At 35.0% G+C, this 21,513-nt stretch overlaps 1 long non-coding RNA gene across 1 annotated transcript; it reads left to right on the top strand.

Moving 5' to 3' along the window:
* The first annotated feature begins 382 nt into the window (after positions 1–382).
* Positions 383–21,147, top strand: LOC126816033 (uncharacterized). The gene is made up of 3 exons (XR_007678185.2): positions 383–932; positions 19,152–19,310; positions 20,148–21,147. It is a non-coding gene; the product is annotated as an uncharacterized LOC126816033 (long non-coding RNA).
* Positions 21,148–21,513: the final 366 nt, after the last annotated feature.

The raw sequence follows: 21,513 nt of genomic DNA, 5'->3' as shown, positions 1-21,513 counted from the left end.
TCTACACAAACAAATAACATAAAATAAATAAAGTCTCTATGCGGACTAATGAGGATATTCCGAAATCAAAGTTGTTTCAATGGGATTATTTGAATACTTTATTCATTCAAGCGTAAACATCATCAATTGATAGAATTTCTTGTTAGCTTTAGGCTTTGAACTAATTGTTAATTATGCAAATAACAATACTACAAAGTGTATTTATTGTTGAGCTATAACCAAAGATAGTTTAAAATCGATAAAATGCTATGATACACTGAAAAACATTCTAATATAAATATGTGAGTTCCAAGACGATAAAGCCATTGCCTTCTCCTTAAATAGCTTTTCTACATGACTGTCGCTCATCAGTTATAAACTTCATGCACAGTCTGTTTCAAACATTTATTTCTTTCTTCAGTAGTGAAACAAGATCGGAAGCTTAAACGTCGTGTTTGGAATTCAGCAACTGTGATCAGCACGATGGCTCAGTTCCGGTGTTGATGGCAAGCGCGGGAAGATCTTTTGTCCACGCCAATCGTCACCCACCTATTTTCAAGAGCCCGCTTTATGAACACTCACGAAACTTTTGGCATAGATTTATTGTTGTCGGCACAGAGAACGGTAATACACTAAACAACGGCTTATGGTGTATGGATAACGTATTTAAGTTTTCATAAAAGAACAATAGACAGTGCCTAATCGTCTCCTGAATATATTTGGATAGAAATTTGGAAATCCAAACAGAAGTCAAGAAGTTTTAGCCAGGACATAATACAGTTTATATTCTTAAGTGTAATATATTTGCATCTCGATAAAAAAAAGTCGCCACTGAATAAAAGAAGTAACGAACATCAACAACAATTGAAACATGAAAGACTTGTATATTTCTCTTTGGATTTTGGTCGTTTTCTGTCGGATCGCTTGCAGTAAAACCTACCCAATGTTTTCAGGTAACGTATTATAATTATTTACTTTACGTTCTCTCGAGTAGACTTACCCTTTCATAAATCATTAATAAGTACGGATATGTTTACTGCAATAAAGAATTTATGGTGCGTTTAGACATAAACTTATATTTGTGTAGAGCGTATGGGTTTAGTAAGTTACACATTTTATTCGCAATGAGACGGCAAAAACTGTTTTGATAACAGTGAATGGGAGACGCGAAGTATTAATTTTTACGAGCACAAATTAATAAAAATACGTATCCTGACTGAAGTAGATTGATTTTTTTACACTAATTAAAAAGACATCTCTGTTGTCTGACACAAATTGTTCAAATCTGAACACCTGGGCCTAATTAGGCGCGTAGGATATGTCTTTCTTTAATTGTTTATAACATGTTTTGGAGAACATGAACTAAAGGTATTATAAATTTACAATTTTCAAGTTTTCTATAAGACTTTCTTCATACATCATTTTTGTATTCCCAGAGCCCAAAGTAACAATCAGAAAGGCAAGAACTTTCGGGATGTATATAGTTCTGAGAATCTTCTTGTCCTTCCATTCATATTTTAAAGTGCCGTTCGAATTATTTTAGGACTAATTATATAACTTGCATTCTTTATTTCAATCTGAAAGTGTATGTTTATACAAATAATATTGAATGTGCTCAGCATGGCGTAAGGTCGTAAAAACTGCAACCTTCATGTAAACTTGGGATGGTGCAAAATACCACCATAATGTGGGATAATACAGAAAGCGCTTTAAATGATAACTGTTGGGTGGATCGGGTGTGGGGTGAGGCAGGGGTATATAAATGACAGGATAGCATGTGTTTGCGCGAAAACTAATATGTAAATTAAAAAGGACGTATGGCTCTAATCTCTGGTATCTTAAAATAGACGAAAATGGGTCTATAACACATAATAATGTAAACTGAATGTATATAAACTGATTTATATTCGATTTCATAAAAGAATAATATTGTAATTTGGAATCAACTATGTGCGGTGAAATACGTGAACAACGACAGCCGAGTCAATTTTACATGTTTTTTTTTTGTTTTGTTTTAAAATTATTGTTTTATTCTTTGTAAATCAGCCATTATTAATTAATTTCGCATTTTGTTTTTCATTCTTCTTTACAAATGGCACCCGAAACCATAGATTACACGACTCGTGTAGTGGGTCTTAAATATTGGTTACTAGCAGGATACCCGGCTTCGCTCGGGGGTCATAACTCCAAAACCGGAAGTGGTAGACTAACACCACCTGGCCTATGTTACTCCCCGGTCGGAGCTACCCCTATACTCCAAATTTCAGACTCGGGGCAGACCTAGTGTAGCCGCCAACCCCGCTTCGCTCGGGGATCATAACTCCGAAACCGGAAGTGGCAGACTAATGCCACCTGGCCTATGTTACTCCCCGGTCCGAGCTACCAATATACCCCAAATTTCAGACTCGGGGCAGACCTAGTGTAGCCGCCAACCCCGAACAGACAGACAAACAGACAAACGACAGTCACAAATATTAGTACAGATTAGGATCCCATATTTTCACGAGAAGATAACAACCTTAATATTATAACACATGGTACAATTATGTCGTATACAAGTTACTTGAAGGGTTTATTTCAGCGACGTTTCGATCGTTCAAGTAACTTGTATTCCATATAATTGTGTCATGTGTTATTCTCATCCAGTTACTAAATGCCACTTGAACAATTTAGCCCCAATATTGATTGAAAAGGCCCAATATTTTATTCTAATTGGTGTTTTTAAATTCAAATAATACTTAGCTCCTTTAATTGAAGTAATCCGAAACACGAAACACATGTGAGACTCGTGAGAGTAATAAAATAAGGCAAGTTATAGTGTCAGTCCTATGGAGTGCCATCTGAATAGAATGAATAGCAAACAAACAAACAAATAAACAAACAAGCACGAAAGAGCACGCTAAACTATGGGGCGGGGGGGGGCACGATATAAAACTTAACTATATTGGTTGTCCATATCGATGTTTAACCGAAATAGAGAGAGAACCACTTCGTGGATCCTGGACAACCTAACTCTGACAATTCCACCCTTTAGTACATAAGTCAACGGCGACTTTATTTTAAAAAAAAAGATGTTATGTCACAAGAAATAAATGTTTTAAATTACCTATCCATTACCTGGTGTGACATTTCCATTAACACAATTTAGATATATCTTTATCAATTTTGTGTAATTCATTTTCAAAATGAAGTCGTGCCATTTAGAAGAACATTAAATACAGTACGATTTCATTTTAGAATCTCATTTCTTAAACAAGAGAGTTAAGTTTTCAGCAAAATTTTAATTACATGCTTGTCTATTGTCGCATTAAATTGCAAGTTTGCCTGCTAAAGAGAACCCCTCGTGTTGCACACTGACAATGTGTAGGATGTGTGTAAAGAAATTTGAAATGAAAAGCTGGAAGCCAAGTTCATCTTTCGGTCCAGTTGAGAACAGATAATTGATTTGAAGTTCTCTCCATGAATCATCACGTAAATAGTACTGTACCTGCGGTTGCCGGAACGGACTTGTCTTGATATACTACACAATCGAATCACTTGGTACCTCCATAGAAACTAAGATCATTGGGTTGTCGATCTTTGAAAGTAAGAGGAAATCGAATACACTTCTAATGTTCCTGAGTACATTTACATCAAATTGACATTAAAGAATCTATATTGAAAATGCATTACGTTATTGTTTTCATTCAAAACTTTGACTTGCTGGAGGGGCTCTGAAAATAATTCCTAATGTATAATTATAAACGTTTACGGCGTAATGCGCGAATTATGAGCTGCATATTGCAACAGAAAAGGATGGTGTATCTTTAAAATTTAAGTATTATATAAAAAGTTCACTTGTCGTTGCTTTTGTAACTGGTTGGCTCGGTACGATATATTTCTGTTTGTAAAAATCTGACCGAAGCCATAGCATTTTATGCAAATAAAATTGTAAGGATACATATAATACAATATAGTTAATGGCCTACACTACATGAAGATCTGGTCATTTGTACTGGGAGGTCACGTCAGGGATTATAGCGGCTTTTGACCCTATGGCGTCAGACATCGATGAATCAATCAGCGTTGACGTTTCAAGGGGTTTACCCACAGTTCCGTGCAGAGAACGCGAAGAACTCGCCGTAACAGACCGTTTCATTGACTGATTCCTCACATCAACTAGAACGCCTGTTATATAACAACTTTTCCGATCCTAGTGTTGTGAAGACAAGTAAATCGAAATTTTGAACTATAAAAAACGAAAGGAAATAGGATCTGTGTTTTAATCAGATTGTTTGTATTTACTTCTATTTCAATTTCCATGTTATAAATTGGTTCAAATACGTCGTTAGTATTAGCTGAAGATACAGTCCATACCTCTTGTGTCGGATTAGCCAGATACATGTTTTTTTGTGTTCCATAAAGTTCTTTGCAATATTCAGAAGATCTTAAGTTTCTATTTAGTTTTTAGCTGCCAATCATCGGCTAAAATACAACACTTAGTTGTATACGGCAAGATTTGTATAATCATTGAACACGATTTGCAAGACTTTTGTTTTATTTGGTTGCCTGTTTTATAAAATATTCCCCAGGATCCGCCGTCTTATTCATTTTCTTACTTGAGCTATCATTGGTGGATATGATATATTGTGAATCTTCTCTAATTAACGGGGCTGTAATGATACTTAAAAATGACGGTGCCAAGGTAGATTAAACAAACCGAAAACAAACCTACGATGGTAGGTGATAAAATAATATGTTTCCCCGGAGTTAATGAAGTTAACAAGGTCAATCAAGTCAACGAGGTTTATCAAGTCAACGAAGTTAATCAAGTCTACGAGGTTAATCAAGTCAACTATAAGTGCAACCTGGAAACCCATTTTAAGCCAAAAGTATATTTCTTATGAGCTAAAAAAATAACATTATAGACCAGCAATGATTGAAATTTATATAAAAACAAAATCCATGTCTGCGGCTAAATCTATCTGTTAAGGCCAGCTCAATTTTTGTCAGGGTAGTTGAGATGTAAATAAGGTTAGGGTACGTGATTGTTGGCGAGATTGTAGGTTAGGGTAAGCATTGGGGTTAGGTCGAGGGTTAGGATTGGGATTAGTGCTAGCCCTGTTTACATCTCGTTACCTATGACGATTGTTTGTGCCGGGAAAAAGAGCACACTGAGTAGCTAAACGGTTATATAAATAGGGGATCAGAAGAATAAATCATTTTAAGAATCGTTCATTTTGATCCATAGATATTCATAGATTATTCTGACCCGTAATGGGGGGGGGGGGGAGGGGTTCGATAGACCTAAACCTAGCTCACAAGAAATACAATCGTTGCACTTATACAATGTGTTTCATGAATGATTAGTAGTGATGAAACAGTTGACATCAGGGGCACAGGAAGCACGAAGATAGATTCCTCTACGAAATTTTTACCCTGATTCTGTCTCCATGTAGTTATGATCAGATCAGATATACTAGTTTACCCTTTAGTCGCTCGCTTGCCACAACTCATGGGCATAAAACAGCCCCACCCCCCTCCATTTTAGCAATAGATTGTTTTCGACGCTCTTATTTGTTTCGATTTGTAGAGAAATGGTGACATTAAAAGACGCCCGCTATACTTGTTCTTTGGGTGTACTGTAAAGTGGTTAATGGATCAGTTATATCAAATACTGCCGTCAATTTTATTTCTAAAACGTCAAGACTAATAATTTATTCGCCACGATACCTGCCAAGCAAAACACACAAAACAGAGAGTGCGGAAATAGAGCATATATATCTTTCTGAACTTCTTGATTACTATAAACTCACAATAAATCTGCAATCCCCTACTAAGACATCATTATTTATATCACGCCCTTATATTTTATCATCATATGGTAACCGGCCATTATATAAACATGCACCATTGTTATGAAATAAATTACCAATTCAAATTTGCAATGTCACTACTATTGCTGCGTTTAAAACTAAATTTAAAAAGGCTTTACATGTAATTTTATCTAAATCACAGCTCTTAGTTTATCAAGTATTCTCTTTGTTATCTCTTTTTTATTATGAAAAAGCATGGAACGTATATATTGTCTTGATCTATAACATGTCTTTGTAAAGCGCACATGAGAATTATAGGCAGTGATAGTAATATAACAGTTTATCATTCATTCAGTCATTATTCGAAGTTCCATGTTCATTCGTGATTCCAATACCAGAAAGTTTCAAGAATAATTCAAGGGTTTATTTATTTTCTGAAGACGAGATCAATTTCACTTACGTCATGTACTAAGTAAACATCAGTTTAAGTAACAAGTATCCTATTTTAGTTTGTTATATCTTCAATTTACTTTTAATGGACGATAATCATTTATTTTATACAAAACTAATAATGCCCAGAATGGTATCTATTTTTATTACGATCAAAGCATTTGATATTAAGTGGTGAAAAAAATACGTTCATTTGATTCGTTGCCATTTAATCTCAGTGAAACTTGATGTTGATGCATTTTGGTCCATATCGATATATTTAGTCAGTGGTCGTTATAGTTCTTCAATATGTTTTTAATCAACGAAGTAAATAAACACATAAGCCTGGAAATATTCTGTAATATTCTGTAATGTTTACCCCATCGTCTGTGCTACTAACAAGGGTATGTGCATAGTTGTCCGAGTGGGACGAATAATGCCATCACCAACAGTCAAGGAACCTTCCGACCTGCTCATGTTTGGAAACTCGGTGACCAATAGTCAGATCCACTCCTGGCTATCCCTTGGATACTATTATCCATAAAAGAGATTAGAGAACGACATTGACAAAATCTCGCCAAATAAATATCACCCATGCAAAATCGAGTAGGAAATTTGTTTCATAATTTAAATCAATAAAGCTATCCATTCAACATTGACAGTTTCCGCTTTAGTCGGAGACAATGACTCAATAAAGAACCGAGGTGGTCGTTCAAAGTCTAGTACCTTAGAACAGTCAATTGTTACTTGACGATATGTTTAGCGTTTCGTTCAAGTCCAGAAAGCGAAAAAACTTGGAGTTAATATGATAACGAGAAATAGGATAAGAGTATTGAGGAGATAAAAGGTTGTAAAGATATTGTATGTTTGCTTACAAGCTTATTGACCACAATAAATCTGCCACCCCCAGCCATATATTACGAATTCTCTTTTATATTTCAGTAATCAGACAAATACTTGACATTCCCCTTATACCAACAATATTTTTTGTTTTATGCGATTTGTGACTCAACAAAAACAGAATCTTAGTCAAGGGAACACAATATAATGAGTACTTCCGTTAAACTTTAAAACTGATGTCTTATATATCGCCAGGATAAAGCCAAAACTGGCTGTCATTTTTTAGAAACAGCAACCATAGGCGCACGGTCAGATTTTCCTTGTATCATTTTTGCCCGAAAAATACTGTTTCAGCGCCCGAAAAATGAACCTACATAACTTTACCAGATAGCGACCGATCAACATTCAGTGAAATTCACTAAGAACTAAAATGTTTACATTGACTGATCTCAGAGTGTATTATTCATCGCCGAACTTAATTAATAATTTACCGTATATACACACCGTTCTAGTGAAATTAAACATGATATACCACAACAATATGAATCGAAATCGATCTATGTACAAAATAGTAATCTGGCTGTGACGAGGGATTTTTATTGAGAAGTCATACATCGTCGGATCGGATAAGGGCAAAATGGGAATTCCATTCAGTTCATAATCAAAGTCCGCACCGGTCAAAACATTGAATCAGCTGATGGTAAACGTCTCAGTAGCAAATTTTCTGACACTGCTGTTTGAATTTGAGAACTAGACACACTGAATCAAAATCAGAATTGTGTGATTTTCTGAAAGTCCGGTTGGGAATTGCATCACCCACCTAATGGTCAGTAAAAATCCCGAATTTCGGTCACTTTATCTTGCGGGATTTTGTCTATGACTGCAACCGTTATATTTTAACCGACAATTGTATTCTATTCGAAAAATTAAATAGATTAGGTTGTACTCATTTTTATATTGCTTTGCCGGTATTCATTGCTCCTTGAAAAATAAATTCAGCATATCTCTTTTACCTTTCCAAAAATGGCAGAGGACATTTTCACTTTCAGATAAAATAATTACGGTTATCATAAATCAGAACAATCGTGACACCTGTTTTTCTAGACATATTTTCTGATTTACAGTTAATGATCTTTTGTATCATTCTTCACATTAGCGAAATCTTTTCCGATAATATTTATGTTCATGGAGATTCATTTTCTCGATTTAAACAGCGGTATTAATGCATTTATAATAATACAAATGTGATTGACTGTCTGTGTCCGAAGTGGCTAAAGTTATAAAGCAATCTTCACTTGACCCCCTCCCGACAATATTATTAAAAGAATGCCTACCAACTATTGTACCTATTATAACTGACATTATAAACACTTGTATTTGTGAAAACACTGTTCCTGACGATTTCAAAACCGCAATCATCTTCCCACTAATTCAACTTAGATCAGAATCTGGAGAGAAATTACAGACCAGTATCAAACCTATCTAAAACCTTAGAACGCGTAATAGCAAGCCAACTCACATCCCATATTAATGACAATAATCTAATGGAAGAGTTTCAGAGTGCTTACATGACGTTTCATAGCATCGAGACTGCTATCGTTCGGGTACACAATGATGTCAACAGGAGTTTAGATCGCCGTGAATGTGTGCTTAGTTCTCTTAGATTTATCAGCGGCTTTTGACACTGTAGATCACGATATCTTACTTCATAGGCTACAATCTGATTTTGGTGTTACCAAAAACGCTCTGAATCTGTTACGCTCTTATTTTACTAACCATTCACAAAGTGTTGTAGTGAACGGAATATCTTCTAGCCCTTCTGTTCTGGTTTCCGGTGTACCACAAGGTTCCATCCTCGGACCGATCTTGTTTAGTTTATACACTAAACCACTCGGCCTCATAGTAAGACACCATGGATTATTATTTCATCTATATGCGGATGATACACAGTTGTACATTTCATTTAAACCTATCAAAAGTGACTTCGACATTTCCAAGCTGAGTATTGAAACTTGTATTGCGGACATTAAAATCTGGATGAACAACAATTTTTAAACTTAATGCAGATGAGACTGAGTATTTGGTTATTGGGTCGTCTTTAAACAGGAAAAAGTTGAACTTTGATCTGTCAATACAAGCAGGAGATAGCTGCATTGTCCTTTCTCAATCAGCCTGAAATATTGGTGTAATTTTTAAGACAAATTTTTCTTTGGAAAATAAGTTATTTCAATTCAAGAAACATAGCTAAAATACGTAAATATCTGTCAGTGGATAACACTAATAAATTCATTAGTTACTTTGCGTATTGATTCTTTTAATTCTGTCCTCTACGGTGCACCCCTCAAACATCTTGAAAAACTGCAAAACGTACAAAACTCAGCTGCTCGCCTTATTTCTGGAACAGTATATAGGGACCATGTTACACCTATTCTATATAAACTACACTGGCTTCCTATTATTTTTAGAATTCAATATAAGATTTTATTGTTAGTTTTTAAATGTATAAATAACATGGCACCTATTTATCTTAGTAATCTTTTATGTTTTTATGAACCTCGTCGACAATTACAGTCTTCCGGTGACAATATCTGTTACTTATTGAGAAAAAAGCTAATCTCGTCAGTTTCGGCGAGAAGGCTTTGAGGTAGCTGCCCCCAACCTATGGAATAAATTTCCTCATTCCATTCGGTCATGTACTTCTCTGTCATCATTTAAGATTTCTCTAAAAAAAAACACTTGTTTAATAGGGCTTTTAATTAATCATCTCTGTGATTTATATCTATATTTTATGCATTACTTCCTTTTACTCAACTTAAAAAGTATATTATTCACTTTCTTATGTTTTAATCTTATATTTGTTTTGTCAATCATATTACCTTTATTGTAAAGCGTCATTGAGCACTTTTGTGTAAATGGCGCTATATAAACGCTTATAAATAATAATAATAAAACCTTTGGCTGATCTGCAAAGAAAACCCCCCCCAAAAAACTACGATGCATCCGGTTAAATTATACGAGTGACATAAATTTAACCATTAAAAGGATATCAAGTTTTTTAATGTTTTACATGTATATGTCCAATTGCCTGTAAACCATTCAAATGTTTTGTAATCAATGGGGTTACAGTTTTGATTAGTTTAGGCTTGGCTGACTTATTGCCCTTGTCACCGATAGTACCAAAGGGTACAAGAAAGGCTACTGCTCTTAACACTTCCTTACACAATTTATGTAATGTAGAATACTACCTAATATGAATAAAAGTTATCACATCGAAAACACCAGTTTAAAAAAGAAGTCCATCAAAAGATTTTAGCGAGAAATATATCGTCAGTAGTGGATGCCGAATACTGAAATGTTTACGGCAATTCATCACATCTTTGTAAAAATGGGGGATCACGTGGCTAAGTTCGTAAGACGCTGGCTCGCTAGCCTGGAGGTCGAGTGTTCGATCCCTGCATTGGTCGAGAAAGTTCATCCAGATTTTCCGGCGTGGTTCCCCCCTTGTCAGTGATGCAGGACGGAGGGCCTGACAAGGACAGCTGTATAGTCCTTCGGATGAGACGAAAAACCGAGCCCCTTGTATAGGTTACATTGGAATGCACGTAAAAGATCCCTTGGCATTTGGAATTCGATATAAGAGTAGGCGATAGTGCCGCTGCCCGGGCAAAATTTCCTTCATAGCACACTGTATGGCGTATGCCCGTCTTCATTAGCCCAGTATAGGAGCAGAACAGTAGGACGTTAAACCTCATTTCATTTCATTTCATTTCTTTGTAAATACTGAACGGAATTTAGCCATATTTTATACTGATATTTTTTTTTAGAGATTCAACCTTCACAATAATTGTAGTTTGGATGGGATAAACAATCCCTCAAATGATCATTAGTTCTAATGTTATTGGCCGCGGTAGTATCTGGGGTTCGAATCCCAGCATGGGTCGAGATGAACATTAGGATATTTTGTCATGGGTGGCGCCAGTTGGGCTGACACGGAAAATATGCCCTGTCTTTCGGATAGTACTGAAACCCGAGATCAACCTGTGTACACAGTTGGAATTCGTTGAAGGGAGGCTGAAACGATATGAAAATCATCATGTTATGTTAATCTCAAAATGACCAAAATATTGTGTGGAGGAATACGACGTTTCAAGCCAATGGTCTTCTTCGGGAAAAAAATCCCAATTGCACTGAATGCAAGAAAGTAGACGCACTAGTAGAGTACAGTAAACTATTTTGTTGGGGAAAAGAGTGCAGTGAGCTACTAACAAATCATTATGATATATATAGATTAAAAGCTGTAATATGTACAATGACTGCAAAACAGGCCCATGTCCGATGTCCTAAAGGGGGTGAGGAGAGGAAGTTCGCAATAATTTAAAATGACGCAAGTTGAAATTTATATACGCCCATACGTTGACATCAAATTATTTAGAAACAGTAAGATGAAACCTATTGATTTTAAAAATTTTCGAGACATCCTGGTTATACGTGACCCAGAGCCGTAATCACTGAGCTGAGCCACCGCGGCTCCCGCCAATATTGTTCAAATGTTTCTATAGCAGTTTTTTTTGTCTTGTTCTACAATTAAGTTGCCTGTCTTGTGCTTTTCTAGTTGCAGATCAAATAAAAATTTAAAAAGTGAGGCTGCTAAGATCGAAAATAGTCAATCTATGTTTACAAGTGAATATTATTTTTTTATGAGTAGAAAATAATGCGATGCTTATCTTTCTTCCTGATATTATAAAAAAAATGTTGAAACATGTGGGTGTGAGTGTGTAAGTGTACCATCTGTCTCTCCCCAAACTACAATAGCTCGTATAGATAGTTGTTATCTATGGTGTAGTCGTCCTATATTTCCTGCTCAAGTACACAGGGGACGGAGTATAAGTATGGGATATGCGTGGTAGTGGTTGACTTGTGTTATAGATTTATGGAACACTTTTCTTTACTAATTAATTAAAATTAAAAGTTGATCATTCACAATGCACCATCGGTCATTTCCGCTATTGTCAATCGTATGATTTGCTTCCAGCGGTAACATACTATCTGATACTATCACAAACTATCTGATATGATTATATTTTTTATGATTGTCTTTTTTTTTGATTATAGTAGTGTTCTATTTCTATGAAATAATTATGATTTGTTGGGGTAAATGTACTACCGTTCTGTAGAACTGGTCACTATTTGTATAATGAATGGAGTGATTAGTAGCGTACTCGACCTTTTCTATCAATTAAAATGGTTATCATATAGATGGACGCCATGACGTTTTCAATGATTAATAGAGTCTAGGTATTATCGGAAGTCTCGGGATACTATGACACATCTGGAAATTGTCAGACAAAGCCCATATTAATATTGATTGGTTTTTTTTTGTTTTTTTGTTGTTGTTTGCTTGCTGAATTTTCAACAAAATATACATCCGTTGAAAAGGATGTTATTGGTTATTGGTTGGCAAGGGGGTGGGTGGGGTCTTAAAATTCAAAATACTTGTCATACTAGGACATTCCAGATATCATACAGAATACCACTGAAAAGAAGTTTCATTTACCTTTTCAGAAATGTAAATTATATTCTGGCACATTTAAATTTACATAGCTTGAAAGGGTTATTACAGTTGGATGACGCTAAATACTATTAAGTTAGTGGAGTCGGGTGTGTGTGTGTGTGTGGGGGGGGGGTATTTAAAAGTTAAAATACGGGTTATCGTGTAATGCATGAGCAGAAAGTATTTGTTAATTTATCCCTCTTTCAATATATTACTTATTCCCTGGCACATTCATGATTTAGAAAAGATTAAACACTCTTTCGTTTAAAGAAAGAAATATGTCGCTATCAGACAAAACCTAATTTCTGAAAATAGACTACTTTCCATGTATTTTCTTTCACGAAGGCTCGGCCCGATTAGCCGTACTACGCACGTGGTTTCACCAGAGTCGCGGTCATCGAGCAATTTCCTCTTATTGTGTATATATATATGCTTGCTCGATTCCCCTTTATTGTATGGTGACTTATTGTATGCCAGGTTGATTTCCGCTCATGTCGTCATAATATTCCGGTTCGATGGATTTCGAGAAATGTTTTTTGAGAAATGTTATTGAAGAAATGTTTTTTGAGAAATGTTTTGCAAGATTTGAATTTGGAGATTTGTATTTAGAAATTTGTTGTTCGAGATTTGTTTTTCGTTGTATGTCTGTGATGAAATGTAAATGTACATTACTTTTTTGATTTACTAAAATAAATTTTGTCTTTATATTAAAATAAAATTAAATTAAACAAAAATACATTTTACAAATACATTTGTAAAACAAATAATGATTTTAAGATACAAATGTTAATTTTAGTGTACAAATGTCGAAATACGACAACAAATGAAGAAATAAGATTTAAGGACTATGAATTAAGAACTAAGAATGAAGAACACTGAATAAAGAGCTGTTTGTTCTTCCATAGAGAACCGATGAATAGCCTTACAGTTAGGGTTTTACACAACATTTTTATAATCCTTGAGTGGCATTTAGTGATTGAGCTCATTAAAAAACACAATTTATATGGAAAACAATCACTGGTTTAAAAACATATAGCACGACGTTATTTGAATAATTCTGTGGGCGCAGTTTTTATTATAATGAACATCTGTACAATCAGTGACTTGTTTATATAACACCAACCTCAAACCCAACCAACTCACATCCATTCTTTCTGAATCGCCATTTGTGATTCTCGGTAATATTTTCATTTTCGTTTTACCATTATAATTTATACACTTTTATATAAAAAGACACTTGGCATCGTTCAATACAACTATATCCACTTACAAGTCAAATAAAACGATAGTTTTGACATATATAAATGTAGTATTCCATAGGATGAAAACAAAAGCTGTAGCTTATAAGTTACTGTCGATAACAAAAATACAAAAAAACAAATTCCAAAACATCACAGTCACAGTGGTACGATTTAACTAAATATCAATGTAAACTTCAAATGGCTATAACTGACGTTAAGTGCGATATGTGTATTTTGGAGAAAGAATATCGTTATTGTTTGATTAAGATATAAACTGCCTTTGCATACACGTATCAGTCCTTGGTTAGTGCCACTTACTGACAGAACTTGTATTTCTTTAGGGTCCAAATGTTGTAATTTTTATTTAAAGTCTTCTTGTTCAAACTTACTAATCAAGTTTTCTAATTTAAAAGCACTTGATTTATCGACTTGTACTAGAAGGTTTAATAACAACAAACTTAGAGCTGTTTAAGCCACATTTTCCTTTCTCTGTTTTCAATTGAGTTTTCATTTACTAGTCATTCTTGTTAAAAAAAAAATTCATAGAGCTTATAGAGGCTCAAACACAAAACATACATGTTCTTCAATTTGACCTTTGTTTAAGATCAAATGTGAATCACGTGTAATTAGAGTCGATATTTACACGTTTTGTCAATAAGATATTACTTTCAGGATATCTAATGAATAATTTATATCCAATTCTTGCTACTCTTTGGTAGAGCTTTATCACTTAGGTTGGGTATGCCTTTTCAAATAATTGTGCACTCTTTGGAAATCCGATAATTTCACCGACTTTTGTCAAAATTTAACATATTTATAAGTTTCTCTTCAATTAAATATTCAGCGATATGCTTTAGATTAGATTGTAGAATGACTTTTATTTTAACATCTATGAAAGGAATATGAACAATTATTGCAGTCTATAAATTATGTAACTAATCTGGCACCTAATTCAAACTTCAAGTGAGATAATAGTTAGCGAGTTTATTACACAGGCAACTTATGTCATTATATTTTATTTATTAATTTTTGTGGGGAAGTGGGTGCGGCGGGTGTAGTCTATTAGTCTTGCTTGTGTGTAAGAAGATTATAGATTATTAAAATATGTATTTAGTGTAGTTTTCAACAAGGTAACACATATTATGTGTATCGTACAACAAAATCTCTTTCATTTAAAGGACCTGCATCTCATTTAGTCAACCGTTCGAAAACACTCCGGCATTAAGTAATTATTCTCCCCCAGGGTGACAAGAAGTAATTTATATTCCGTGCTCTTTATTTGCTGACCCGAAGCCAATAAGCTTAACCCAGCCCTTACCCTGGAATCAAGAACTTTTCGCGTTTACGTCATTTCTGTGATCATATTATTTATCTTTCGTTGTGCTGAAAGCGGCATGGTTTATTTCATGATAAACGTACACTGTCTGTCTACAATTAGCCACTAAGCTAGTTGACCGAAATTTTGCTTTCTAAATCGACGATTTTAGTCGAAAACACCTTTGAGAAGTATTTATTCTGCTTAAAATTTAGTCTTTGTGCGTATGACAGATGTGAAACGGAGTAGAACCACATTACAAAATAGTATACTAATTTTTGCATTCTGAGCAAGGATCTATTCTCGAATTAGATAGTTCTATGTGCGCATAATGACTTTGTTTATTTGCCACCTGGGGGATGATTATCCCATAAGAGTAGTCGTATTGCTTAAATCCGGTGGTAAAAAATTATTTGCATTGATCTGGGAAAATAATAACACTGCCATGAACCACCCAACTGCAGAAGTTAGCTACCATTTAGTTTTCGAACCTTAGTTATTTACGCGGATAGCCTCTGTCTTGTTCACAAGGTTTTTGCAAAGATCACGGAACATTGGATATCGACCGGATTCGTCTTCTCATGACCACAATGCTTCACACTAAATTCTTAAAATTTCCTTCAAAAACTTTAGCCGCTATCTCAGGCATTGTTAGCAATTAAGATATTTTTTTTAAAAAAATGTGTTTCACGCCACCGCCAATGTTCGTGACCAGCAAGTGCATTATGTCTCTGACCACGGTCTATCAGTAAGAATTCAAATTTCAAATTCTCGCTAACATATCGAGATCGTTGAATTGTTGATACAAAATTCTTTATCTGACATAGGTATCCCCAAGGTCAATAGCCCATTTTTTGGACAAGGAACTCGTCCCAAAGCGTTACGTATCTCATTGTTATTGCTCTTCTTCAGGGCGACGCTCTATGATAAAAGCCCATAACTCCATTAATGGAAATACGATCCACATGAAACTAAAGAAAATAGTAAAGAATGGATTCATGTAGCAAACATCATGGGATGTATCATCAGCAAAAGAAAATGCTTGTCATCAAGTCGTTATAAGATATTTATGGTATAGTCTTACATATTTTTTTACAGAATATGTTCGATGGGATGGAGGTATATATTAATCATTTTTTTGACATGTTTACAATGATTTTGAAATCATATTATCGACTATTTGTAATCTCTAGAGAGTTTGCAATTTGATTATCATCACGATACATGTAGGTGTTTGTTTCCGTAAAAAACGGACGTACTTTTGTTGTTGTCTTGAGAATAAACCATACTTTTGTCTTTGTATTTAGATTAAGGAAAACAACTAAGGGATAGGCAATACGAAGATTTACTCCACTCCGAGACAAACTAGATCATTTCGGGAATAACATATGGCTAAGTTCCATTTCAATAATTTGCTTGCACGTAGGGGTGTTTAGCAGTGGGTGGGGTGAAACCAGAGGCCCTGAGATAAACCACGAGGTTGGACAGACGACCATACACGCGAGGACTTAACTTATGGTCTAACGCCCACGTGTTAGTTAAACCATTTGGCCACCCATTCCTTTATTTAAACAGGTATTATATAATATTTTGATACAAAGCTGGTCGATCTTGCTATAATAGTTAAAATTACTTTATTATGAGCGAGGTTATGATTGTTTGAAGTTTTGACAAGAAATAGCCTAAATTGTGACGGACGAATATCAGGGCTTACCGATTGAAGTCTTTTTAGGCCAACATGCACTTGATAATGTATCTTTTTATTATGTATGACATTAAAGTGTGTATTTTCCTTTTAGTCTATAATATTTTGCCTTTAAGAAATGAAATAAAAGTCTTTGATATGTTTTAATACGTCAAAATTTAATCTGGATGTTTATTGTCGCCAATAATACCGCGCTTTCTTTGTTCACAATTTGCAGTGTGTATGGCATTAAAGTGTGTATTTTCCTTTTAGTCTAAAATATTTTGCCTTTAAGAAATAAAAGTTTTTGATATGTTTTAATAGGGTAACATTTAATGTGGATGTTTATTGTCACCACATTGAGTGCGTTAATAATACCGCGCTTTCTTTGTTCACAATTTGCAGTGACCGTTTGGGGAGCCCTATTGAAATTGTAACAATCTACGGGCATATTTCTGAACCAAAAGCCCCGTTTACACTTGGGATAAGCGTGCCGTTCTCGGCACGGTTCTAGGCCGCGATAAATTTCAAGAAAATGACCTGTTTATATACTCTAAAATGACTGTTCTCCGACCGGATAGCGTTTACACTACGAAAATTTAACTGTGCTGTGTCTGGCACCGTACCGAGATTACCTCACTTCAGTGGGCCAAATTGGCACGATAATATAAACGGGGTTAATGATACCATTCACAATTCTAACCATCATTGTCATACAATTTCTCTTATTTTTTTTATATGCAGAATTTATATTTCGACGTAATTGTTTTGTTCATTTTACACACATTATTACCAATGTGGTGATAACATGGACATCCGTAAAGACTAACGCCACCAGAAAGAAACAGCTTGTTTAATTCATTTGGTGGGGGGGGGGGGCATTTATATTTACAAAATTAGAACATGTAATAAAAATAAAATTGGTTTACTACAAACTACAATTCTATCCAATTCTATGGCAGCTATTTCGATCTGAAACCAAAACACATCAAAATCACACATTCAAGGTTTATTTCATTCATTGTTTGTAGTTTCCAGTAACTTGCGCAACTGTAATTCCCTTTAGCCATTTAGTTGTAACTTGTAATGGCAACAAATCATTAGTGTATATTATTTGAGGAATGAATCGATGTTTGCTGTACAAAGATATACTATATATGGTTAGATTTGTTAACTTTCCAGATAGTTATGAGTATATGTAGTATAAGATATATGTGAGTGATGTTCTAGAAACAGAAAGCATTCCCTAACCCATTCTCACTTAAAGATACATTATGCTAGAGCTAATTTTGCCCATTGCAGGTCTTTCTTTAAGACTTAAATGTTATTATAAATTATTAATTAGACATTAATTAACATGACAAGACCACAAACGGTTTTTCCATTTAATGATTTAGTTAAAAAATTGAGAAGCGAGGCTAAGACTCGAATATACCAGTACCGTGGTTACGATAATAAACAACCAATAAAAATCTGGTCAAAACTATAAACATTGATAATTTGGCCCAGAATATAGTAATTTCAATGAAATTTTCAATATATTCATTTTGCATTATGGTTTTTTTAATTGTTGTATTAAAAACGGCCAGCTCTTTATCTAAACATAACATAATGTATCTTTAACCCGAATCGGAAATGAAATGGGGCTTAGCGTCTTACTTCTCTGCACCAGTTCGGCAAATAAAGACGGGTACACGCCATCCAGTGTGATAGGAAGGAGGAAGAAAACAGCGACGTTTCCGCCTACTGTTCTTTCAGTGAAATGGGGCTTAGTGCCTTACTTTTCTGCACCAGTTCGGCAAATAAAGACGGGTACACACCACCCAGTGCGCTAGGAAGGAGGAAGGAAACAGCGGCGTTTCCGCCTACTGTTCTTTTAATTTCACACGCTTTCGTGAACCGCCAGCTATCGTTGAATTCACGTTTAATTTAGACAAAGACAATACACTACAAATACAGAATATAATAAAAACCCTAAGGGGTAAATATAGACAAGGGGTCAATAAAATACTAACGCTTATTCCTAACAGTTTTATTCTTTACTGGTATTACTTGTGAAAACCGTGTGCCCAAGCTGCTTTAAGAATTCGATGTAGACTAGGCAGAAATCGATTCCACGTTGTGCATCTAAAAGAATGCTTGACAACTGGAATTCGAAGAAGAGGTGGCGGAACACCGCTGTCCGTGTAAACACTTCTGAGCATACCATTTCGACTGTCTTCAAGGCATCGAAACCACTGGTCTTTTGACAAAACTATTTAGGCATGATTGTAGTGGGTATTAGTCAAAAGTAAAACTGCTTTAATATCTTTTTCAGACGATTCTCTAGAGCCTGGAGACCATTTAAATAAAAAATTCGTTTTGATAAAAATACTTCAAACTTTAGAAGATGGTGAAAAATTATACAGTGAACCAAGTCATCTATCACATCTGACGTCAGCATTAGATCAACAAGCCAAAGGAGACCTTTTAACAGGTATGGGTAAATTGATGTCTTTGGGTGGGCGTTCGTACACAGAATATGTGAAATATGCTGTTTCCCGGATTTATACGGGGCAGGACATTGAAAGTTACTGAATATTGTTCCATTATCAACGAGTGTTGTATGTGTAAAGCAACTTTATTTATATGCCGTTTCTACCATGGAGTGTATCGGCGTATTATACCTTTTATAGCCTCAATATTTGTCAATTCGGAAAAAATGTCGAAACGTAGCTACGCCCATGTTTATTGTGTGTGTGTGTGTGTGTGTGTGTGTGTGGGAGGGAGGGAGGGAGTGGGTGAGGTGCAGTATAAATAGTTAAACCTGTAGGCCAACCATAAAACAGAATATGTATCTTAATCATTACATATTCTGAAAATGCCATGGGGCAGCGTATCCCATTATCGTCGCCATTTTAATCTCTTCCACATTTTAGTCCATTTTACTAAATAGTAAAAGTCGTTACTCCGGCAATCATGTCCGTGCTATATGACACAACGAGAGGAGGGGGGGGGGTATCCAAAGCACATTCCGCGAACAGGCATACTTTCTCCGATACAACATAAATTGTATTTTGTAATAGTTGGATTAAAATGAAAACATAATAACATATTATTAATCTTTAATTCAATGCAAAAACTACCAGTTCTTTGTGTTGCAATATTAACCGATGCATTGGGTCACTTGTACCGTCAAATTATCGCCGCCACATCCCATAAGCCAGACAAGATGACTTTTATTTGCAAGCCTCGAGATTCAAAGTTAAAGGATCTGAATTTTAAATACCGCCATGGTATCTTTCCATTAATTTTCCTTTGTCTATATTTTCAGACGATTCTATGGACGATACCATACTAGTGCCGTCAAAGAGAGATTTTGGAGTCTTGCCACCGTGGAACGAGTTTTGTCGGATGATGAGGATTACTCATTGTTTTCATAGCAGACAGAGTTAGACAGAAATCTACTAATCCATATTAAATATGGTTATTAAGTTGATTTTATTTCCTAATTTTGTCCAGACCATTGCTACACGAAACGTCAGGAAACGTCTTTCAAAAATACTAAAACCCGATTGTGTCATCATTCTGTACCAAACACCAAACCCAATGGACATAATAAACTGATTGTGCGTAACTTTGGTATGTTATATTTTAACATTCCATGGCACCTTGCTCACAAGTTAGGAAGATCATCTTTATTTACCAAATCTCACCAAATTTTGACGTAGAAAGAAAGTGAGACAAACACAGGGACACAGCACACAATATCACACTGTACTATCAATTTAAGTGAATGAATAAGTTGTTTGAATGTACAGGTTTTTTTGTAACATTTAAAATATTGTATCGTTTTAAATATTCCACAGTTTAATAATATTTGGGGTAGCACAATGTAAAATATCTAGGATAAATATTAATTGCTCTGGAATTGGTTATTAGTAACTTTTTTAAAATCAGTCTTTATTTAGAATCCCCCAATTTCAAACGTACTAGAAGTGTTCGTAAACATATTTATCACGAATAAGAAAAATATGTATTCATTTGAGTATTAATATATTATCCACTGGCACTGTAACCATTTCATTCGGATAAATCTCAGATTTCTTAACAGCTCTTTACGAACTCCATATACGCCTCTGGGCATTAATCACTAAAGGAATTTACACTTTTTTAATTTATATGTCATAACACGAAAGCCAGTTCTTAATATTACATGTTTCATGCATTGTGCCTTGAATCTAGATAGCAGTTGCTATGGCTCACATTTCGTTAAATGTTTCACTTGTTAGCGAAGTAATTTTAAAGAATTAAAGGCAATGATCTCGTCATAACTGTTGTTTAATTTTGTTGTTTATTTACAATTTTTCGGTAGTTGCAAAAGCTCAAGAGCGAGTAGGAACGTTTTTGCTGCCACTATTTTCTTGGTGAAAGTCGCCGAGGTCGTGCCTTTTGAGATGCAGTGGACTCTTAAGGGTCATCCATACTCCATTGAGTCGATTCCGACCATTCATACTTTATTGAGTTCATTCCAAAGACGCCTGAGCTCAACTGTGGTTGTCTTCTTTATGATACTATCGCTAGCATAAAAAAATTCTACTTCCGGCGGACGAACTTGGGCATTCAAACCAGCAATATCCAGTTATCGCCAATTACCGCTTACTACTGTTATGACTATGTACGTGAAGGAAGATTGTATA

This window comes from Patella vulgata, chromosome 3 (assembly GCF_932274485.2).
Source record: "Patella vulgata chromosome 3, xgPatVulg1.2, whole genome shotgun sequence".
NCBI classification, from domain to species: domain Eukaryota; kingdom Metazoa; phylum Mollusca; class Gastropoda; family Patellidae; genus Patella; species Patella vulgata.
The sequence above is the reverse complement of the archived record's forward strand: the minus strand, read 5'-3'. Positions and strand labels throughout refer to the sequence as shown.